This window comes from Crocodylus porosus, unplaced genomic scaffold, assembly GCF_001723895.1.
Source record: "Crocodylus porosus isolate Cpor-Errol unplaced genomic scaffold, CroPor_comp1, whole genome shotgun sequence".
Lineage (NCBI taxonomy): Eukaryota > Metazoa > Chordata > Crocodylia > Crocodylidae > Crocodylus > Crocodylus porosus.
This window is the reverse complement of record NW_017728886.1, coordinates 212,985,649-212,991,648: the sequence shown is the minus strand read 5'-3', so window position 1 is coordinate 212,991,648 and position 6,000 is coordinate 212,985,649. Positions and strand designations below refer to the sequence as shown.

Sequence of the window (6,000 nt, the reverse complement as noted above, 5' to 3'; positions counted from 1 at the left end):
TCAGATTGACTCCAAGAGGCTCTGAGATCTACTGGTGGATCAAAATCCACTGGTTGGTGACTACTGCATTAAGATATGGTATATTCCACATCTACTTCAAATTGTGTGCTGGTACTTGGTGACTAAGTTTACCACCACACTTAATTAGGAACATAGGACTGGAAGGGGCTTTCTGGGCCATCAAGCATAGTCCTCTGCTTTTGCATGCAGTTGTTAACCCAGGAATCCCCAGTTTACAACCTTAAACCCTGGCCTGCAGCTGTAAGAATAAAATGCAAACTGCTGAAACAGTGCGGTGTACATGCTATAGGTAAGGCAGGAGAGATGAGAGCATTGCCAGAGTTCTGCCATTGCAACAGTAAGGAAGTAGTTGTTTAATGTGTGCTCAGAAGATCCTTGGGAAAGAATTGTATTTCCCATGCTACAGAGGAAAGAAACCCCCCCACAGTGCATGTTAATCTGATCTAGGGGAAAAATCCCTTCATGACCTTGGATTTGGAGATTGCTATGATTCTGGGTGGAAGAGCAAGACTCCCTAGTCCAGCGGTTTTCAACCTTTTTTGCACCAGAACCACAGGGTTCAAATTACATCCTGACCCTTGGGGGAGGGGGGTCTTTGGATGGTGGCAGCTGGAAGGAGCTGTAGCCACTGCCGTTTGAGGCATGGGGTGGGCTGGGGAACTCTCATTTCTAATGTGGGGGCTCAGCTGTAATTTGAACCCTGCTGAATGCATTTGTCAACATCGATGGTCACTCGTAACCCAGTAAATAGTTTAAGTTGAAAACAGCCCCCTGGTCCTGCCAGTGCCCCTCACTCCCAAACCGCTGCCTCCCACCCCCAGGTCTTATCCCTCAAGTGTGTGAGGCACGGGGGTCCCCAAGCACCCCCTTGCAGGCTGGAACTCTGCTAGCCTGTAAGGGAAAACGCATGGTTTGCCATGTTTTTCTCCTGTAAAGGAAAATCCTTTTTGGAAGCTCATTGATCTATTTTTACAGTTTATTTGTGACCCTTCCATATGTTCTTGCAACCCACTTATGGATTGTGACCCATGGGTTGAAAAACACTGCTCTAGTCGAGAACCTCTGGGTTTGTAGTACAAGCAGGACCAATAGTGTACTCCAGTAAAGGAACTCCATCCTTAACTGTATGCTTTTTAGGACAGAGGCTATTTATACAGTGTGTAGTACTAAAAGGCCCTTATCCTGATTTCTAGTCTTGGACTCGTCAGTCTTAACAGTATTTAAGAACTCTTTAATCGGTGGTTTCTATTCAGCTTTCTTGCACTATCCCAAGAATCATATGGCTCACACTTTTGTTGGCAGTAGACAAGTCAAGAACCGATTGAGTATAGATACCAAATTTGCCTTTCATTTAGGTATTGTTTGCACCTCTTGTTGGGCTTGTGAAACACTGGCAGGGTGAGTTGATGAGTGTGTGTTCATATACTACCTATATTTTCTGGACAGCCTGAATGATATATTACTTAAAAATGTTTTCAGACTTCCTGTTTATTCTACAGTGATGGCTTCTTAGAGTAGCTAGTTGCTGTACTGATAGCCTACCCATAACTGTAAGTAGTTTTAAACAGCATTTGAAAAATTAGTTTTATAAAAGCCAGTAGAAGTGCCATCGAGAATGTAATAGTTCTTGTAAAAGACAAGAAAAGCAGAAAGAACTAACGAGAAGAAGGGATGTTACTGTTCTAAACTCGTCTTGGGTAGTTTTGTGTAGAAACACGTGGTGTCAAAATGCTGTCTTGAACAAAATCTGTTTTTAAAGTTTACATGGACAGTAGGGTAATAATATTGCATTTGGAGCTCCTTTTCATAAGGAATGTGTATTCTGGTTACTTGTTTCCCTGGATGTAAAGTCTGTTCTAATTGTGAGGTTTTCTTATGTAGGCATGTTAATGGTTCCTTGACTCAAGGTAGAAGTGCATGTTTTTTTCAGTGGAGTTTTCTGGCTGTAGAATAGAACACCTGTATTTCCTATGCTGATGACTTTTCATAAAAATGAAGTTGGATCAAAGAGATTTTTATAAGAATAGCAATTTGTGGTTTTATTATATATTAAGCCAGCCAAGCATCTAATCCACATCAATTTGTTAAACTCTGCTTCAAGCCTGATTTATAGGAAAGGATCAGAGTTCTGATATGAGGAGCAGCTAACTGAGCATTTTGGGTCACTCTGGATTTTTTCTATGAAAGTAAATGGTACGTAGCGTTCAAACTAATTATCATTAACAATTGTTTACACACAGCCAGCAGATAAAGGGAACAGGGGATACAAGAAGTGATTTATAAATAATCTCAATAAGGCAGGTATTGCACTGCAATATTTATGTTCACTCTCAGGTGTGTGATCATTGTATTGTTTAATAGAGCAGTATATATATGCATTTTCCCTTTTTCAGTTTGTGTAGTCAAAAAGACTTAAGTTTTTTCTTTCTCATTTTGTTCACAGTACACCTGAGATGTATCGGAGTACTGAAGCTCATACACATGCAACCTGTAGAACTGTTTTAACTGCCTCATTGAGTCTTGGTAAGTTATATTTAAATTACACATGTTATGTTAATGATGCTGTTAGTTTTTTCTTCTTCAGTAGGGAATTTGATACTGTCATGAGGCGTTTTGAATTTAGCTGTGTAAGGTATAGACAGATCCTTATTTTAGGTAACAAACAAGTTCATATCAACACAGTAAAAGTATAAAAGGACTTTCAGGAACTTCTCTTAAGATATCGGCCTGATCTACATGAATGATTATAGACTACTGAGTTGAGCATAGATTTCAGGATGAGGTCCTGTGTTGAAGGAAGAAAGAAAAAGTATATACTGAAACTACTGAAGATGTAATATACTTAAACATTATAGCAACTGAACACCTTACCCATTAGCTCAGTGGGGCCTAATCTTTTTGATAGTTATACCATAACAGCTCCATGCCCTCCCCTCCCCTTGCCCAATCTGCTGCTCTGCTTTCTGCTCCCTGCTTTATATCTGTCACTGTGCTGCTTGTTCCACCCTGATTGTCTGTGCGCCACATAGAGGCTGCTTGTGGCTCACATGCTCCAGCTTGGCCACCACTGCACTAGCTAATGAGCTGAAATTTTTGTCAGATGGGCTAATTATGGTCTGTCTTGTAGCAAAGCCTGAGTTGAAATGATACAAGTTTTTTGTGTCTATCCTGACTAATAAACTACTTTAAGTTATGGCTGAATCAGATAAAATAACACTGATGACTTAAAGTATTAACTGCTTAGGAATGATGGTCTGACTGCTCCATCAGACAGCAATATGCCTGTTTATTCTTTTCTCAAGAAGGGGTATTGCTGCTGAGAATAAATAAAAAGGGGCCCCCTATAGATTATTTTAAACTGATAATACTTTGGTAGTTTACCAAAGCATAGTAGACTATAAATGCTTTGTTTCATTTTAGATTGTAATATTAATATTTTTATATCAATATAGATTTTAATATTAAAAAAGACTATACAAACATTTATAGTTTTGGATATAAATCCTAGAGATTTGCTTTTTATGTGAGATTTGCATGAAAATGTACCTCCTTTTAACATATTGTAGAAGGACATTAGTGTGTTTTTTGAGAATTGCAGGTGTAAACATACAGATAGGTGGATAGACTGGATTGGAGGATTTTTGCAAGTTTTACTGTATGTTGCAGTTTTAAAAATGTTGAAAGCTTACGGGCAAAGTATGTATATCTGCACTGAGTATTGCTTCCTCTTTTGCAGTCAGGTTAACCAGTTTTTGGAAAGCCAAAAATATTTTTCTTTATACTGACTTGTTTTTGCGGCACTAATAAATGAAAACAAAAGATGCCCAGATCAAATGGCATTATGCTAACTTTGCTTTTGCTTTGTTCAGTATTATTTTAAAAATCTTAGGTTAATCTCATTAAGTAAAGGTGTTATTGACCTAGTTCTGCCAATTTGAAAATACTGTATGACATACAACAAGGAAAACTTGAATTGTGTGATTCTGGGAAGCTCATTATTTGGAGTGCATAATGATTATAATATGTAGGTTGATGGGAAAGAGTAGATTCTGTAATGTATCTGTTTTGAACGCTTTAGCAGTGCCCTACATTTAAAAGAAAAAATAATAAGGGAAAATATTAAAGTATGTATGGTATTTTGCAGTTTGTTAAAGTTTATATTATATTGGCACAATGTGCATACCTGATAATAAATAAAGATAAAATTTGCACTACTGAAGTACTCTGGATTCTGAAGAGAGTGTAAATTTGTGATTTTTCAGGTTTGACAGCATGTATGCAGTCATATAAATGGAATCCTGGTTCTGTAGCCACTCAGTTAAATGGGGACTAATGTAGGTCAAGATTGAAAATGAAGGCCATTTGAGGAAAAATAGTTTATATTTGGGAAAGAGTAGATTCTGTAATGCATCTGTTTTGAACGCTTTAGCAGTGCCCTACATTTAAAAGAAGAAATAATATATACAGTATATAATTGTTTTCCTCTAATTCTTTATTCTCTCTCTGTGTTTCTTCCTCTCTCTCTCTTTTTAATAAAACCATTCTTTTATTTGGTGCTGCTTCTTTTGGTCTGCTTTGTTCTGCACTGTGGTTGTAAGCTGATTTAGTTGTTATAGTACCAGAAACAAATCAGTACCTTTTATAAGTTCTGGACAAAACAAAGTCAGTGTTTGCGGATCTCATAACTTGGACCAAAAGCAAGTAAGAAGCAGCAATACAAGCTATGAGTTTATGGAGACAACAGTGAGGAGATCACCATAAGAAGAAATAGGCTCATGGGGATGGATCTGAAGGACACAAATTGTGTGCTAGACAAGGGATATATCTACCTATCTATAGGTATCTGTGGGGAAGATATCTATCAGTGCAGGTGCATGCTGAAGTGGAAGGCTACTGAGTAAAAAGGCTACTCAGTAAAAAGCAATGGAAATTCTGTCATTTGCTTCAGTGGTGCCAAAATTCACTCATTGTCATTGTGCTGCTCAGTCGTGGACATGTATTGGAGGACTGGAGGGTAGTTAATACTATGCCTTTTAAAGAAAAGGTTTGAATTAGGAAATCTGTAGGCCAGCTACTCTCCAAAATTGTTCTAGTGACTGCAGTTTGATTACTGAAGAATGATAAATCAGCTGGAATTCATATTAGTTTAGTGGATACTAAGTGCAATCAACTCACTGCCTTTCCTATAACTTGAGATGAATATACAGCGAGTAAGTTCTAATATTGTCCCCACATTTATATGGTACTCTAATATGTTTTGTTTTGAAAATTATAGTTTAATAGTAATCTATAGTCTCTTTTTCATCTGGGCAGGTTAGTTACTGAAAAGTAAAATGTCAGAATGAAACTTCACTGAAGACTGTAGTATCAATAAGAACTTTATTCTTACAGTCCTTAAGTGGCTTTAGAATGTGGGTATATAAATTGTGGACTACACACCACATAGGCCATCTGTGGTGGGGGCAGGCCCTTTCTGTGCAGGCATTGCGTTGCTTCCCTGCCGTGTGGGCCATGCTAGTGGTATGTGGCCTCCTGCCACGCCTGTACGTGCCTTCTCCTGCCACACTGATGTTGGACAGCCTTTGTTTAAATGATTGAAGTTTGCCAGTACTTACTCCCTCCTGGTTTGGGTCTGGAACCAGGACCTGTTCATTAATGACAGAGTCCAGACACTTGTCTGTACAATAGCAATAGCTAAAATACTAAAACCACAAGTTTGGCATACTTTAATGGGAATTTAAATATATTTAGGACTCTGTCTGCTTTATTTATTTATTTGTATCTGTCTATTCAGATAGGTATAGGTATCAATTCTGAACACCTTGCATTCGGACCTAAGTATAGATTCTGAAGAATAATAAAATTAGGAAAGTTTTATTCAAGCTAGGTAAATAAGAGAATATAGAAACACTAGCCAATTGCCTGTCAAGAATGATGGGGGGAGGGGGCTGTGATGGAGTGCCACCACCTAATGCCCCA

The 6,000-nt window shown here is 38.1% G+C and overlaps 1 protein-coding gene across 3 annotated transcripts in view; it reads left to right on the top strand.

The window, feature by feature from the left end:
- NCOA2 (nuclear receptor coactivator 2) overlaps positions 1–6,000 on the top strand; it is a 267,032-nt gene that overhangs the window by 8,786 nt on the left and 252,246 nt on the right. For all 3 annotated transcript variants that reach the window (XM_019549043.1, XM_019549019.1, XM_019549026.1), the window contains exon 2: positions 2,465–2,544. The gene's annotated coding sequence lies outside the window, so the exon portion shown is untranslated. The remainder of the gene's footprint in view (positions 1–2,464; positions 2,545–6,000) is intronic.